The 16341-nt window shown below is 46.5% G+C and overlaps 1 protein-coding gene across 3 annotated transcripts in view; it reads right to left on the bottom strand.

Moving 5' to 3' along the window:
* AFMID (arylformamidase) overlaps positions 1 to 16341 on the bottom strand; it is a 359393-nt gene that overhangs the window by 36624 nt on the left and 306428 nt on the right. The gene's annotated exons all lie outside the window — the stretch shown is intronic.

Below are 16341 nucleotides of genomic sequence, written 5' to 3' on the forward strand. Positions count from 1 at the left end.
TCCAAGCTTTCAGTTATATTAATCGGATTCGTTTGTGGAAGAAAAACAATACTACAACACCCACGATGAATTAGGCCATCACGCACAAGTCCTGGGCCCAGATTTACTAAGATTTGTCATAGGGTGCATCAGTTTTGTGATGCAGCCCTGGCACAAAACCCATTTTGGCATTTACTAAGTCACACAAAGTCGATTTGTGTGGCTTTACATGGTTTAGTAAATACAAAGTAACACAACCTAGTGTTTGTGTTACTTTGCATTGAGTGGGTGTTACATGGGTGGAGCATGGGCATTCTCATGAACACACGTATGTATTTTGACACAAACCCAGATTTATAAACAGTTGTAAACCTGAGTTTGGCCAAAATGGTGCACCTGTCTGACACAGATGTAACGAGGAGAAATATTTGTATTTCTCCTCATTACTGCCTCTTTCTATGCGTGATGCATTTTGCATCATGCTTAGAAAGAGGAATTGCCTCATGGGATTGTTTTGTGCAGTAGGGTATCCCTACCAGGCCAAAACAATCCTGTCCGTAACACAGGCAGTCTTGCAGCATGGCACAAGGGTGCCTGCTTTGGCACTAGGCAGCACACAGTGCTGGGAGAGAGCAGTAGAGTGCCATATCTTAGTAGATATGGAGCATTTCTGCTGTCTCCCTTTTAGACAATGCAATGCAGCAAGTTGCCTTGCTGAATTGTGTGAAATATGAGCAAACCTGCTCCCAGGACTGGAAACGGTATCCTGGAGAGAGGTGCCCAATCAACAGAACAGCGAGGATAGAATCCATGCACTGATGAGACAGTAGAGAAAGAGTACATCCACTGTGTTTTTTAAAGCAATTTTTATTGGCAAAAAGGGAAGGTGAGTTCACTCATCAGTATGCAAGTACAGGAGTATTAAAAAAAAGTGGGAACATTGTGCAGCATTGTAGTAGCAAAATACTGTACAAAGCCTTTTCATTAAAATATACAGGAAAACACCCAATGCCCATACCCACCCACCTTCAAAAAACAAACAACCTAAGGCACCGGGAAGTTAAGTGGGAATTTTGCAAGCATCAACCCAGTCAGGGCTAACCACCAGCCCAGCCCCCTGCCACCAACAGCAGTAGCCTGCTCACACCCACAAACCCGGAACACCTGCTAAACCAGTGGGTCACTCTCATAACTCAAGCTACAATCTCCTTCAGGAACGCCGTACACTCGGGAGCACCCACAGACCCCTGTCCCCACCACCTCTTCAACCTCGGGAAAAAGACAATTGGAGACAACCCCAAGAAAGTCCTGAACACCTTGATCACCTTGGCCTCCTTCCCTGAGGACTGGGAACATGCAGAAGTCATGGCCCTACTGAGGAAACCATCCGCCGACCCAGCAGAAATAATGACCTACTGACCCATCTCCCTGCTCCCCTTTCCAGCAAAGGTTCTTGAGAAGGCAATAAACTAGCAACTCACCAAACTTCTGGAACACAAAAACCTCTTGGATCCCTCTGAATCTGAATTACGACCCAACCACAGCACCAAGACAGCCCTGATTGTAGCCACCAGCGACACTAGGGCCCTCCTGGACCATTGTGAAATGGCAGTCCTCATCCTCCTGGACATGTCAGCAGCCTTTGACACCGTCTCCCATCACATCTTGATCAACAGACTACACCACATCGGTATCCAGGGAGACGCTCTCAAATGAATCGTCTCATACCTCACTGGAAGAACCCAGAGGATCTGTCTCCCACTGATCATCTCGGAACCCAAGAAAATCATCTACGGTGTCTCCAAGAATCATCCGTCAGTCCTACTTCTAAAGAAGGGACCCCCCTCTAATTGCACAGTTTAGGTCTGGTAGAAAAGGGGGACAGCAAACATAATCAAAACCTCCCACCTGACCTATATGTCTTTCCTGTAAGACATTCAAGCTCCAATGGGTTATTATCCTTCAATTTGAGACATGATACATACAACAATCATTACTTTATCAAACATATTTGTATTTATTTATTATTTTCTATTTTTTGTCATGATTTATTTCATTGTTTGTATCAAAACATTTCAAAACCATACATTATATTAATTAATTGTATCCATTATTCTATTCTTACAATTGCGTAATACATTTCATTGGCATATTTGCACACAGATATAATTATTGTATGTATCATGTCTCAAATTGAAGGATAATAACCTATTGGAGCTTGAATGCCCTACAGGAAAGAAATATAGGTCAGGTGGGAGGTTTTTATTATGTGTCATCCGTCAGTCCTACCCTGGCCAATACCATCAGATTGCATGGGCTCAACATAATCTATGCCGATGACACAGGCTCATCCTCTCACTGGCATAAGACCCCTCCATCACCAGAGCCAACTTCCACAGATACATGATGAATGTCGCCGCCCGGATGTAGGATAACTGTCTCAAGCTCAACATGGACGAGACAGAAATCCTCATCTTTGGGAACAACACCTCACCATGGAACGATGCATGGTGGCCGATGGAACTCGGCCGTTCCCCTACTTCTACAGACCATGCCCGCGACCTCGGAAACTCTTGGACAGCAAGCTATTTATGTAGAAACAGGTACACACAGTCTCATTCGCCTGCACCCTATGCGTGCTCCGCGGGATCTTCCGATGGCTCCCAATCAACACCACAAGGACTTCATCACCAGCAGGCTGGACTACGGGAGCACACTATGTAGGGATCACAACACGCCTTCTGAAGAGACTATAAACAATACAAAACTCAGCGGCAAGACTCATCTTTGACCTCCACCAACGGACCCACATCACACCACACCTCAAAAAGGTACACTGGCTCCTGATTAAGAAGAGATGCCAGTTCAAGAGGTTGACCCACACATAGAAAGTCCTGCACTACGAAGAAAAGCATTCAAAAAAAGCATGAATTCCACCAACCGACCAGACATATACAATCTGCCTTTCTCTTCCTAGCTAACACCCCTGGAACCGCCGAACAACCTTTCCCTGCACCTCAGGTCCGCCCCATTGCTCCAGGAATTCAGGAGAGGTTTTAAGACCTGGCTGTTCGATTGAACAAATCACCACGAAGCAGCAAGCTATTCCAGCACCTTGAGACCCTCACAGGTGATTTGCCGCACTTTCTAAATCCGTGATTGATTGTTAGATATCATGGAGGGGGGAGACAGTTCTGAGCGCTTAATGGTCAGTTCTCAGTTATAGTACTCCAATTTGAGGGCTCCATATCAGTGTATTAATTAGAAGGAGGGCCACAGCACTCTAGTCTGAAGGTGACGCATCAGGTGACAGGTCAGGGTCATCAAGCACTACCAAAATATGTATCGAGACAAACCCAGGGATAAATGCAGTGAGGTAATATTAAAGTAGAATGAGCATAAGAAGGAGCAGGAACTCAAGGAGTCCTACTGTCATCCTTAGTACATTACTTAACCTGTTTGGTTTGTTTCTCCTAGCCAGTGTTTAATTTGAGTCAGTAGTTACTGATGGGGCCCGCAACGCAAAGTTTCGGGGACCAACACTTATTTTTATCTCTTTAATCATTTCCTGAGAGCAAAAACGAGAAAACACACAAATGAGATATAAGGAGAACGAGAACAACAGAAAACCATCAGAAAAGGAGGAAGCAGTAACCGGCGACTTAAAGGGGCAGGGCATGTCTGGTCGTTTATTAAAGAGGCAAGAGGTGGATTACAGACTACAATGCCTTGGTATTCGGGTAGCCGGTGGTGGCCACGGGCTTCTGAGAGATTTGGGCACTGCCACTTATTCTTCTACAAATTAGGCATTGCTTCCAGCATTGCGCCAGGGAGAATATATATATTCGTTGAGTTCCTTGCTTCAAAGAGAGTTACCCTAAGCAGCAGCGATCTGAGCCACATGGCAAGAGAGGGGTGGCAGGACGCTCTTCCATGCAATAGTGATGTTACATCTAGACAGCAGAGGGTCTATGCACTGTTATGACACAGATAGAACAGTTTCTCCTCTGTCAGAACATGCATGGTTGTTGAGCCCCTTCAGTGTCAGGACAATGTGTGCAGACTCCCTCCATTATCAGGAAATTATGGACAGACTCCAAGTGATCTCAAGTTAGTGAGTGTAGTGTACATACACTGTTGGGACAGTTGGAAGCAGACGTACATTGTCCGATATTAAGATCCCTCTGTACACTGTCAAGACAAGGGGCATCAGACTTATGAAATGTTTGCACTTAGAGCACTGAGTTCCTTGCACTGTTAGGATAGTGGAGGCAGAGTCATGCACTGCTGGGATAGAGAGGGTAGAGTCACTGACCTCTCCAGAAGCAGGATTATTCTGGTGCCAGGGAAGTGGGAACGGCCATGCTTTTAGTAGGAAGAGTGACCTATTACCAATGTTATACGGTTCCTACGAGTTTAGTAGGACTGTGTATTATGTCAACAAGGACTTGACAATATAGAGAATAAGTATACTTATGTCATCAGTAAATGTTGATTTATTTAGGCTAGCTCACAGTATAACATCTATAACCCTAACCTGACCAGGGCAATAGATATGATTGGTAACCTCACACATGACTACTCTAATTCCCAAGGAATTCTTGAAAACAGATCTAACCCTTTTGTTCGTTACTTTTGCATGGCCACGGTATCAACAAAAACAAACATGATCTGTAATTATTAAACAGATGAAACACAACATGGAATGAGCATTATTAGAATGGTGAAAAACACAAAAATTCAACCATGTTAATTGTTACTAATGTTACTTTACACCAGTGGCGGCTCCTCCATAGGGGCGTGGGGGCGTCGTCCCACTGCTTTCTCGCAGCGCGTGAAGGCAGAAACATAAAATGGTAAAACTACCATTTTATGTTTCTGCCTTCTCTCACTGCGAAAAAAGAAGTAGTGCCTGGAGTGCCTGGTTGTGGGCGGGCGGTCCTGCTCGAGGGCAGGGGAGTAATGGCTTGCCCACTGTTGTGTACTGACCCAGTCATGCGCACTCTCCTTTTTTCTCTATGTAGGCTGCTGCATGCAAAGGCTGGTGTGAGAGGGGAAATAAGAGGCAGAGAAAGGGGGTACACTAACCAAGAGGAGAGGCAGGAGTAAGGAGCGAGATGGAAGGGGGGAGGAGGCTGAGTGTCTGACTATATGTCTGCATTATAATTCCTATTATAAGATCCGTTTGGGTGTCTCTGCTTTACAGTTTCAAGACTGAGATGTGTCTGCTTGTTAGTTGTGTATTTGTCTGTCTACTTGGCAATCCCCAGTAGAGAGGTGTGTGTACACCTGTGAGTGAGCATGGTTCTCTGTGGAGCTGGGTGAAGGTACAAGAGAAAAGCTGTGTGAAGTGAGGGGAGGTGCAGTGACCGATCTATTTTTATTAGGCCCAGCACTAATTGCTTTATTAACCTTCCTGCTTCCTCAAATTTGCTTTAAAATGCACCGTTTTTCCACTCTTTTTTCAAAATTTTCTTTGGGGGCAAAACCCCCCCCAATCCCCCTGTAGGTTGTTCGGGGCTCGCTCACTACGCTCGCTCGCTGCAGTGCAGTATGACAATAATGTTACGCCTCACCACTTTCAAATGTCACCAGCCGCCACTGCTTTACATCTATCTGTCAATAATACCTATTCACTAAAGAGAGCATAGTGGGAGTACCCTCTGCCAGACCTGTTGGGATGGCCTAACCCCATACCTTGATATTATGTGTCAAGCAGCCAGCTTCAATGCATTCATGAAAGCACCCGTCTAAGTGTGCAGGATATCTTCCTACTCAGGATGAAGGTCTAGCTCATGCAAACATGGCAGCACATAGCTAGCCATGGGTGGAGCGGGGCCAGTGCTTAATTTGTAAAATATTAAGTGCAGGTGCTCTACTTTTTTTGTTAGGAGGCCACACCCACTTCCCCTGGCTCCACCTACTTCCACCACTGGCTCCACCCACATCTGTATAAGCTCCATCAAAATTCTACAACTGGCACTGCTGAAAGCCAGATGTAATACATGGTTTTGATAGAAGGTTCCTCCCCTTCAGTGCCCCAAGTAAATTTTGAAAAAAAATTAAATCACAAATTGCATTTAAAGCACAATTTTGGCATAAATTTGCTAAAATCACTAATGCACTGAAAGGAAATACATTAAATATTCCTGTGCTCTATGTGCCGACTTGGGGAAAGGAGAATACTGGGGTATATCCTGGTCCCTGTATCTTAGCGGTCAGCCTGAACATGTGACTTTCCCCCAGTCTAGCACGACCAGATGACCGCAAGTGGGGCTTTGTGCTTTTAGGTGCAATACCTACCATAAATCTTTAAAATTGCACATCTCCAGTTCTAACAATTAGATTTCTGTCCTTTTGGTGTCAAATAATGTATTACATTTTACTCTATTGTTCGAAATTGGTGTGGGGTTTTTCTTATGCTGTGTTTTCAATTTAATACTGTTTGTGTATGCTGAATAAATACTTTACACATTGCCTCTACGCTAATCCTGACTGCTTTTGTGCCAAGCTATCCGAGGGTTAAGCACAGATTAATTTAGTAACTTCTAAGGTTCACCGTAACACGGATTGTGACTGTTGCTTCAGAAGGGCTCACACCCTCCCCTTCAATCAACAACCCAATTTCTCACAACAGCCATACAACTTTCATCTTGTACATACACTGCACCAAGATTCGACTGTGGTCACTCACCAGGGATAGTGGAACACCCTCTTTTACTAAGTAGAGCAAAACTTCAGAGCGGTCAGGAGAAGGGGCAGGATAGAAAGAAGGCAGTGCTGAGAAGCGAGGGACCAAGGAGAGGGAGGGTATAATAGAAGTCAATACTGAGAACAAAGCAGATAGGGGTAGGGAGAGTGAGAGAGCAGGCCCTTCTGAGGGGAGACAGGACAAAAGCAGGGAACAGGCTGAGAGCAGAAGGTTTGTAGTCAAGAGGGTTGGGAGGAAGAGGGAGAGCAATGATTGCTGAGGAAAGAATGTCCAGGCATGAAGGGATTGGAGAGAGTGTGGTCAAGCCCTTGTGGGGAGAGAGGGACTAGATTGTGGAAGGCAGAGAAAGCAGGCATTGTTGGGCAGAGACTGGAACTCAGTTAGGACCTGACTCTCACACTGGGGCATGCCTTCCCTGCCTCTAGCCTTCATCCTGAGATATTAAAAGAAGTCATCAAACTATTTAATATTAAACAGGTTTTACCATGTTTCATTGTTTTTTCTGCGTCAATATGTGCAATTGGTACCACCTAAAAAAATGCATCTTCGCTTCTTTGATTTTTGCTCCGCAGCCAGTTGAGAAAATAGTTTCCATTTACCAAGTTCTCAAGCAGTTCTTTCCTTAGTCTTATAACTAGTTACCTTTTGCCAGCAGTATTTCACTAAAGATATCCAGGTACTGCATGACCTGTCTCCCATCCACCATGAAGCTTTGTTGATAAAAACTGCCAGTATTGTAGGTTAGAACCCTTTTATATTCGAGCCAAAATAAACCTACCTCTACGGAAATAATTATGTAGGTTTGTATGCAAATCATTATCCTGAAAACTTGTATCGGAAAGTCAAAGACAAAACGCGTGAACAAAATACTTGAAATGATGCTCAGACATGAAAAATATCTGGTGCCTCTTAGGGGTCAGAATCACTGAAAAGACAGTTGATGAAAACTACTATTATAACAGACCCACTGAACAGCCCCAATAGCCATGGATTTCGGTTCCCTTTCATTTTGTAATTCACTTCTGCTCGCGCAAAGCATCACAAAGGTAAAAGTAAGGACGTAATACATTGTAGTATAACTGAACTAACAGATCTGTGGCGTAACTTGATTGCCACAGGACTTAATGCAAAGATGGAAAATAGGCCGCCTATCCCCTGATTGGGTTATAAAAGGACAATATATTTGAGCTTCAGTGGGCCTTACACAAACCTGGATCCCGGCGCCACTACACCTGCTGCATAATTCATAACCACACCTCTTATTGCGATGCAATTATAAATGGTGCTGGATATTGCCTTCACTTTATTAAATTGCCTTTATCAATGAATGCACAATTGAAATAGCATTGTCTCTCTGATCAGCTACCATGCCCTTCCTCGTCCATGTGCTTCCAGCCATCTTTTGTCTTCCTTGGGTTCCTGCTATCTCTAACTCTGAATTGTAGCCCAGTGCGGAATACACAGAAGTGTTTGCTCAAGAGATTGTTCATCTGTATTGGTGAACAGGTGGAAAGATTAGCACAAGAATGCAAGTGTTACCCGCAGACATCATTCAACACCATCACACACCCATTTTAATGTCAGCAATTATCAGGAAGCAGGGTGCCTGCAGATCAAATCAATGCAGGACAGCCAATGAGTGTTAAAGGGCATTTCACAAAGGGACGCCCACTCACACCTTGTAGCTTGAGGTAAAGCGGGCTTTTTGTGTGATTGAATACGTTACACTTGTCCTTCAGTCACAAGATCGTATTTGCATACATATACAGAGTGTAGGAACATGGGTACCAAATAGCATAGCAGTCAGATGTGAATGCACCGCTTATCAGCACACAGCACACAGCACCGCTTATCAGGCACACAGCATACAGTGTTTGAAGTTATGTTTTTTGCATCCATCACTTCATTTGATGTAAGATACACACATACCCACGCCGTCTCACACAATCAGCAAGCACACATAAACACACAACACACACACAACCACCCCCCAAGAGCCCATCCACCTCCACTTTTCTGCTCAGTGAGGAGGGTCAGGATGATATGATGATGGCTGGTCACAGCAGGTCACCATCGCGCTTATCGGTTTGTGATCTAATCTGTGCAGGCCAGGCAGGTTGGTGGCTGTGTCTACAGTTCAACTTAGCTTGCCATGCATGCTACCCAGCTACACTGCCCCTGCCAGGTTCACGCAGCACAGCAACAAAGGTGATGGCAGCTTTTATACAGTGGCAGTACAGGGCTGCACGTGCACACCGAGGTTCCACAGTGACTATGGCAAACTCAGCTAGTTTCAGTTCAAGTGCGATTAAAGGGTATGCTACGCACTTTTAATTTTCTCCACATCGCATAAAGTTTCTCTTGAACTTTCTCAGCCTGCCTCCCCCACTCCAGCACACCCATCAGTCCATCCTCAACCACAATTATCCAATGGAATTTGGAAATTACGATGTTCCATGGTGAAAGGCAGGCATGCACTGTGCCCATCACACTACCCAAAACAAAACAGCATTGGTTTTGGCACGGTCGGTAACGGCATATTATTGGAATAATCAATGGCATCCCTAGTTAGCTGGCTTCGCTTAAATACTAGTACTAAAGGTAGTTAGTTTACAATCACTGCTTAAGTGCTTAACTTCTAATCTTACCGTTACTCGTGATGGGCCGGCCGGCAGGGACACACACTGGCTGCGCTGCACTGCCTTGTGCCTTTGCTTTAATTAGTACGATTGATTAGGCCGCGGCGGCCTGGTGTTGCCTGCTTGCTACCAGACCATCAGTACTGTAGTACTACTAGCTGCCAGTTGATCGATGCCTGCACAGGCTGCCCAGCTCTGCCCTTAACGTCGTCGGTCCGACTTAACGTCGACGATGACTCGTGGGGAGCTGCGGTGGTTATGCTGGGGCGTGGCAACTGGTGGCACAATGAAAAGGATCTGCGTGCGCTACCGTGCACACAGCCCCTACCCCATCAAACCCTCCAGCCCAGCGAGAGAGAGAGAGAGAGGTTTTTTTTGTTTGTCGCGGCCCGCTTAGTGGCAAACAGTCAACACTGCACTGACTGAACTAAGAAGGGCCACGCGGGCCCGTGGCCACCATGACATATATATTTATTATTAATTTGAATATTCACATGGGCAGGGCTGCAGGCTAAGTGATTAAGAAGTGAGTCGCAACACAAAACGCTGTGACTCACGCTCGGCGGGATATGTGAAAAACACGCTGCTGGTCTGTGGCTGCACCGAGTACAGTAAAGGTAAATTTAAAAAAACATCAATGTGGACATACGCAGCAGATGCGTAGACCCAGCCCTGATAATTAAGTGTCGGTACGAAGCACCGGAAAGCACCAGCACAAATTAAGCATTGAGCGGGGCACTCCTGAGCTGTACCTGTGCCTTCTTGTGAGCAAGGCCGCTACATGGATTCTGTCTTGGCTTTGTGAGGGCCGGAGAAGTGCTGAGGTTCCGTTAGGGGGCCTTGGATAGCGAGGACTGAGGCATGGGGCAGAGGAGAGCAAAGATCGAGCTATTGACAGCTCAGTTGGGTTCCGGCAGCATCAATGAACTCCCTCCCAGCAGGGAAGTGGGGGTGCCGCTCCCGGGTTGGAGGGGAGAAGCCAGTGAAAGGTAAACTAAGCGGCATCAGTACAGGCACAGGCCTGGGACTCCTTGGGCAGGCAAACGCTGCATTTCAATCCCTGCATTATACCACCTGAAGCCCTGCCGCTGCCATCAGAGGCATGGAAGGAGAGAATTGGAATTACTTAGCTGCACAGTCAGTCAACTTTGTGGAAGTTAATTCAGTGAAGTCAGCCTACAGTCACCTGCAAAGAGCTGACTCAGCCAATGCCCCCACATTATCTGCTTTTTACAAACTCCTTCAGCTTCACAGGTAAGAGTGACGAAAAGACAGTTGTCTAGAAACATGGATATCCTTTACATCCGACTGTGATAGGTAGAGGTGAATCAGGCTACTCTTCATAAATTGGTTATGGAAAATAAGTCTGCTATTCTGAAGCATGACTCTCAGCTGGAAAGTCTTACTTTTAAGATCGAAGATCTGGAGAACAGATCTCAAAGGAATAATCTCAGAGTCCTGGGTATCCCTGAGTGTAGTGAAGGAGGTGATTCAAGTGGGTATATCGCTTGTTTCTTCAGTGGAGCTTTCCCTGACCGGGATATGGACTCTATGATCCAAAGGGCACACCATTTTCCATTCTGGCAGTCTAGGAAGGGAGGAGCGGCTCGTCACCCCCAAGCAATCCCAATCGATGTTGGGAATTCTATCTTGCGCCAGACGATCTTCCAACTGACTGATCCTCAATCTCAGGTCAGTGCGTGTGGCGTGGAGTGCTTTAGTCGGTCCGACTTTTGTCATGACATAGTAAAGCATCATTGGCAGCTCCGCAAACAGATCCTGGCATTACAGAATATCAGTGCAACTGTGTCTCTGATGGATCCAGCCACTTTGCGGATTAACTACACAGGCCACATGTACTCCTACCAAGATGCAGTTAAGGTAGCAGAACTGGTCCATACATGGAAGTTGACAAAATGATTAGGTGCCCTAGGAGGCTCAGAGCAAACCGATTGTATGTGTTTATCTTTTCTAGACAGATATGTGCCTCTGTTTGGATTCCCACAACCTAATTTGTCATAAGGATCAGAGTTTTTTTGGGGCACACATTTTTTTCTCTTTCCTTCTCCTATTTTTCTCTTTTCTTTCTTCTTCTAAAGGTAATAGCCTAGAGTATTAGTCCTACTAATTTTCTCAAGGTTTGTTACGGTATATCTCAGAGGGCGGGTCATTCTGAAGTCTAACCTAGTGTTTGGAATAAGTCCACAGGGACAGTGGAGGTGATGGCCCACAGTTTGGGCTTAGATGTTAGGGGGAGGGCGAGTTTCTCTCAGGGTATCGGGGGCAGGATGTAGGTTAGTGCTAAGGGTCTAGGAGGATCTTAAATATGAAGAGGGTGAAGGCTGTCGGTTAAAAACTGGGGAGAAATTTAGAAAGAAATGTCTGGGTAGACAGATGCAAAGGGATTTCACTAGCAGTGTGAGGATCAGTACATGTAGTGTCACTCTAAGCCAAAGCAACAATGATGGCTAATAGTGCAATGGGTCATGGTCAGCAATTACACATCTTTTTCTGGAATATTAACGGACTGAAAGCACCTAATAAACTGAAGCTAATTAAAGAGGAATTTTATGCTCTCAAACCTCATATGTGTACAGGAAACACACTGGTCTCTGGGGCAAACTTGTTAATTGATGGATTTGGGTTACAGGGTTTTGGGTGTTTCAAGCTATAGCTCTGCTCGGAGGGGGTGGCTCTATTGGCATGGAATAATAGGTGGGTTATGCTGAAATCTAAATCCGATACGGGGGGAAATGCCTGACTGCAACAATTCAAAAGGAGGAGATTCAAATTACTATTTGTACAATTTATGGCACTAATGAAGATGATCCTTCTACTCTTGACTATTTGTTGGTCGCACTTCACCAATAGCCTTAGCCTCTGGGGGACTTTTCTTTTTTGATAACCAATTTTATTGAATTTTGCAAAGTAAAAATGCACACGGTGGACACAAAAGAGTACATATTAATTGTAGCATAAGACAAAAGTTCAGCGCACAGTTGGGCGAGTATCCAATGTAAAAATAAGCAATATAATGTTTCAGAAATTTTACTCAAGTTTCCCCAACCTCTACCCCCCCAAGTGCATCTATGCTTCGCTGGGCAACCTCTAGCTTTGTTCACTGGCCTCTCTTGTTGTGCACACCAGTCCACTTCGCCAACGCCTTATCCTAGGGGGAGCTGAAGCCTTCCATTGAGCTGCTATGTCCTGCTTTGCCACCATTGTGGCTGTTCTCAAAAACACCCGGTCTGCACTCAAGCCTCCAGATCCCTCCAGGACCCCAAAGAGCAACAACAAAGGGGAGAGTGGCACCTCCCAACCCAATACATCATTCAGTTCCGTGTTATATTTGTCCAGTAACTCTGAATCACCAGACACAATCACACTACGGGGTAAAAATTGGCAGGAGCGTGGGAGAAGCGGGGACAAGTGGGATCAGGAAGAAGGCCCACTCAGTGTAGTCTGTCAGGAGTGAGGTATGAGCAATAAAGATAATTGGTCTGGACCAGGCAGAGCCTGGACGATATCGTGATAACTATAGGAGCCATTATGGCATCTCACCAGAAGACATCAACCATGGAACCCAACCAAACTCTCCCAGCGAGCTCTAAGGTGTTCTAGTTTACGAGGGGCATTAACGACAAGGGTACAATAGATCGGAGAGATACCTACCTTTCCCAACAGGCCTATTAGGAGTTTAGCCTAAAGGGGACTACATTCAGGATGAGAGGCCTTCCGGGACATGTGAGTAAAAGTGCATGGGGCAGCTGTACATACTTGTAGAATTGTTAAGAGGTCAGTGCATATTTGTCCTGGAGTTCCAGGAAGGGGTGCATATGAGCTCCAGACCACATGTCATGCCAATGAGATCCCATTTCCTAAAGCCCTCTAATTTCATCACATCGCGCAACCACGTGCCATACCACAGGGGGGTCTGGCTCCAAGCCAGAAAGACCACCTGGGTCACCATGGGAAGAGCGCCAGGGATTGGGGAACCATACAGCATGGCCATAATCTACAGAAACCCAAAAGATGCCAATTCCAGTGGAAAAGCAGGATCACACCAACTCCCACTAAGCCAGTCGTTGATCACCACAAGTTGGGAAACAGTCAGATTACTGCGGTCTGACCCACGAGTGGTCCGAGTAAGCCAGCTCTACCACGCTTGCCTTAACCATGCATATGCCTAACCATTGGCTAAGGCAGTGCGCCGTCTAGCTGCTGGAAGACAGAAGCAGGAAGACGTTGTGGTGAGGTAAGTGAGGCTGGGTTTTATTTTTAGGGCTGGCAGGGGGTTGGGGTAGGTTTTAGGGCAGTGAAAAGGGTTGGGCTAGATTAAGGGACAGCGCAAGGAGGGTCTGGGTAGTGTAAGTTAGGGTGCAGGGCTTTAGGCCTTAGGGCAGGGGAGGGGAATGGGTAGTTGGGTTCGTTTTTAGGGTGGGGGTCAGGGTAGGCGTTAGGGCAGTGGAAGGGGTTGGGGTAGTTTAAGGTACAGCACGGGTGCGTTGAGGCGCTGTAGTGTAGGGTTTTACGCCTTAGGGCAGTGGGAGGGGAATGGGTAGTTGGGTTCATTTTTAGGGCTGGGAGTGGTCAGGGTAGATTTTAGGGCAGTGGAAGGGGTTGGGGTAGTTTAAAGGACAGCACAAGGGGGGTGGGGTAGAGGTAGTGTAAGTTAGTGTGCAGGGTTTTAGGCCTTTAAGCAGTGGGAGGGGAATGGTTAGTTGGGTTAGGTTTTAGGGCGGGGGGTCAGAGTAGGTTTTAGGGCAATGGAAGGGGTTGGTGTAGTTTAAGGGACGGGTGGGGTAGTGTAGAGTGTTAGGCCTTAGGGCAGTGGGAGGGGAATGGGTAGTGGGGGTAGCTTAATGCTGGGGGGCCAGGTAGGCTTTAGGGCACTGGAAGGGGTTGTTTAAGGGAAAGCGCAGATGGGCAGGAGTAGTGTAAGTTAGGGTGCAGGGTTTTAATACTTAGGGCAGTGGGAGGGGAATGGGTAGTTGGGTTAGTTTTTAGAGCGGGGTTGGAGTAGGTTTTAGGGCAGTGGAAGGGGTTGGGGTAGTTTAAGAGACGGTGGAGGAGCACGGGGGTCATGGTAGTGTAGGGTTTTAGGCCTTAGGGCAGTGGGAGGGGAATGAGTAGTTGGGGTCATTTTTAGTGTTGGTGGGGGCCGGTAGGTTTTAGGACAGTAGAAGGGGTTGGGGTAGTTTAAGGGACTGCGTGGGGTGGAGGGGAGGTGGGTTAGTGGCGACCTTAGCCACACATACCCCTTTACCATTCATGCCTATCCCACAAAATTTCATGGTAAAGGAATGTGTGGTTAAGACGCATTCATGGTTTGGCTGCGTGGTAGAGGCACGTGTGGTAAAAACCATTTGTGCTTCTATCATACAACTCCACAAGTTGGGAGACTAAATATTAAAAGGATTAAGGTTGGCCATACCCAACCCCCCCCATTGTAGGGGGTGCGCTGACAATTACTCCGAGCAGGCGGCCTGGAATTATGCCAGAGGAAGTCTGGCTCCCAAAACCACCACCGAGGCAGAGCTATAGGAAGGTTCTGAAAGACGTACAGGAACCTCAGCAATACCATCATCTTGTACAGGGCAATGCAGCCCATCACATTCAGCGCGGAGAGATTGCCGTTGTTGAGGTCCTTTTTAGGTCTCGCCTGAGTCAACGTGAATGCGCTGCTCTGCGAGGCATTTTGTAAGGGCTTTTAAACTCTAAACACACGCTCGTGCGTGTGCTTTTTTTTTTATCACACGCAATTGGCCATGGTGTGCGTCTTTCTAAGAAAGACAGCACGTAATTGGTCCAAGGCGGGTGCATGTCTCGCCTTCTCTGTCCCCTGGCCTAGGGTTCCTGGGAGAGAGCCGCAGCGCAGCCGGGTGCCAGCTGCACACCTCGCATTCCTGCAGTGCGTTCGCCCCGCGCTTGTTTTTAAATTCCTATTAGCGCGCGTGCACCACTCCCGGGCTTGTTCTCTGTTTCCTCTGACTCTGTTCTTCTCTACCCCGCATTCCTCTCTCGCCAGTTGTCTGTGTTGTCCCTCCATCCCTCTAAAGCTGTCTTTGTTTTCTTCGTCCCCCTGAAGCTGTCTCTTTATTATTCTGTCACCACGCGCATGAAACCTCAAACAATTGATCCAGTACAGTACAATACCCTCCCCGTGGTCCACCGTGTTTGCCTTTTATGTCTCTCTCGGTCCCTCTGTCTTCAGCCCTGCAGCAGAGTGGAAGGAAAACGCCCGTTATATGCAGCGCCTCGTGGCTTAAAGCGTGCCTCACTATGGGCTACATTAGTAGTATTTGTTTACAATGGAATTGAGCGCCTGTCCACCGGAGTTACCTGGTGAAGTTAGGAGTGTTGTCATATGCTGATATTCATCGAAGCCTCAGCCTGAGAGGACCACGGGCCAGTTTTAGCTCTCCACGTTGGTTGTGGCAGCTCACTCCAAGAGGGCCTTCTCATTTGTCGAGATATGCACACTTACTCCTACCTGTTTCGACAGCGATGAATTGTGAACATTATTACAGAGGGTGTGAATAGAGCGCAAAAACCAAGAGGTAACTATACAAAACGGTAGAAGGGAAGAGAAAGGAAGGGGGCGTTTACTTATTTTTTGGTGTTTTGTAAAGTGCTGCAATGTGACCTCGTGCTCATCTTCAGGCTGCTAAGTCGTTTCATGGATAGTGTTCTGCTGAAGAGGTGACTAGTTTTCTCGTTAGTGGGCCAAACTAAGTATGAAGTGGGGCAGACTTCTTCTACCCCAGTCCTCATTCCTTTATTCCTCTGCAAAGGTCTGGTCGGGCTCAAACCCTTAGCACCTTGAGTTATTGACCAAGGTTTCTGACGAGCCTTTTGGGTGATCTAACAGGTGAAAAAACAAATTTGAATGAAGGTCGAAGTATGGGTGAACTAACAAGGTACCACTGATATCCGTGCCCATTTCCATAGTTCTGTTACTTGTTATACAGCTTTATGTGTTTACGTTTATATTTGGAACTCTTTGATGCT

The sequence above is a fragment of the Triturus cristatus genome, chromosome 7 (assembly GCF_964204655.1).
Source record: "Triturus cristatus chromosome 7, aTriCri1.1, whole genome shotgun sequence".
Classification (NCBI taxonomy): Eukaryota; Metazoa; Chordata; class Amphibia; order Caudata; family Salamandridae; genus Triturus; species Triturus cristatus.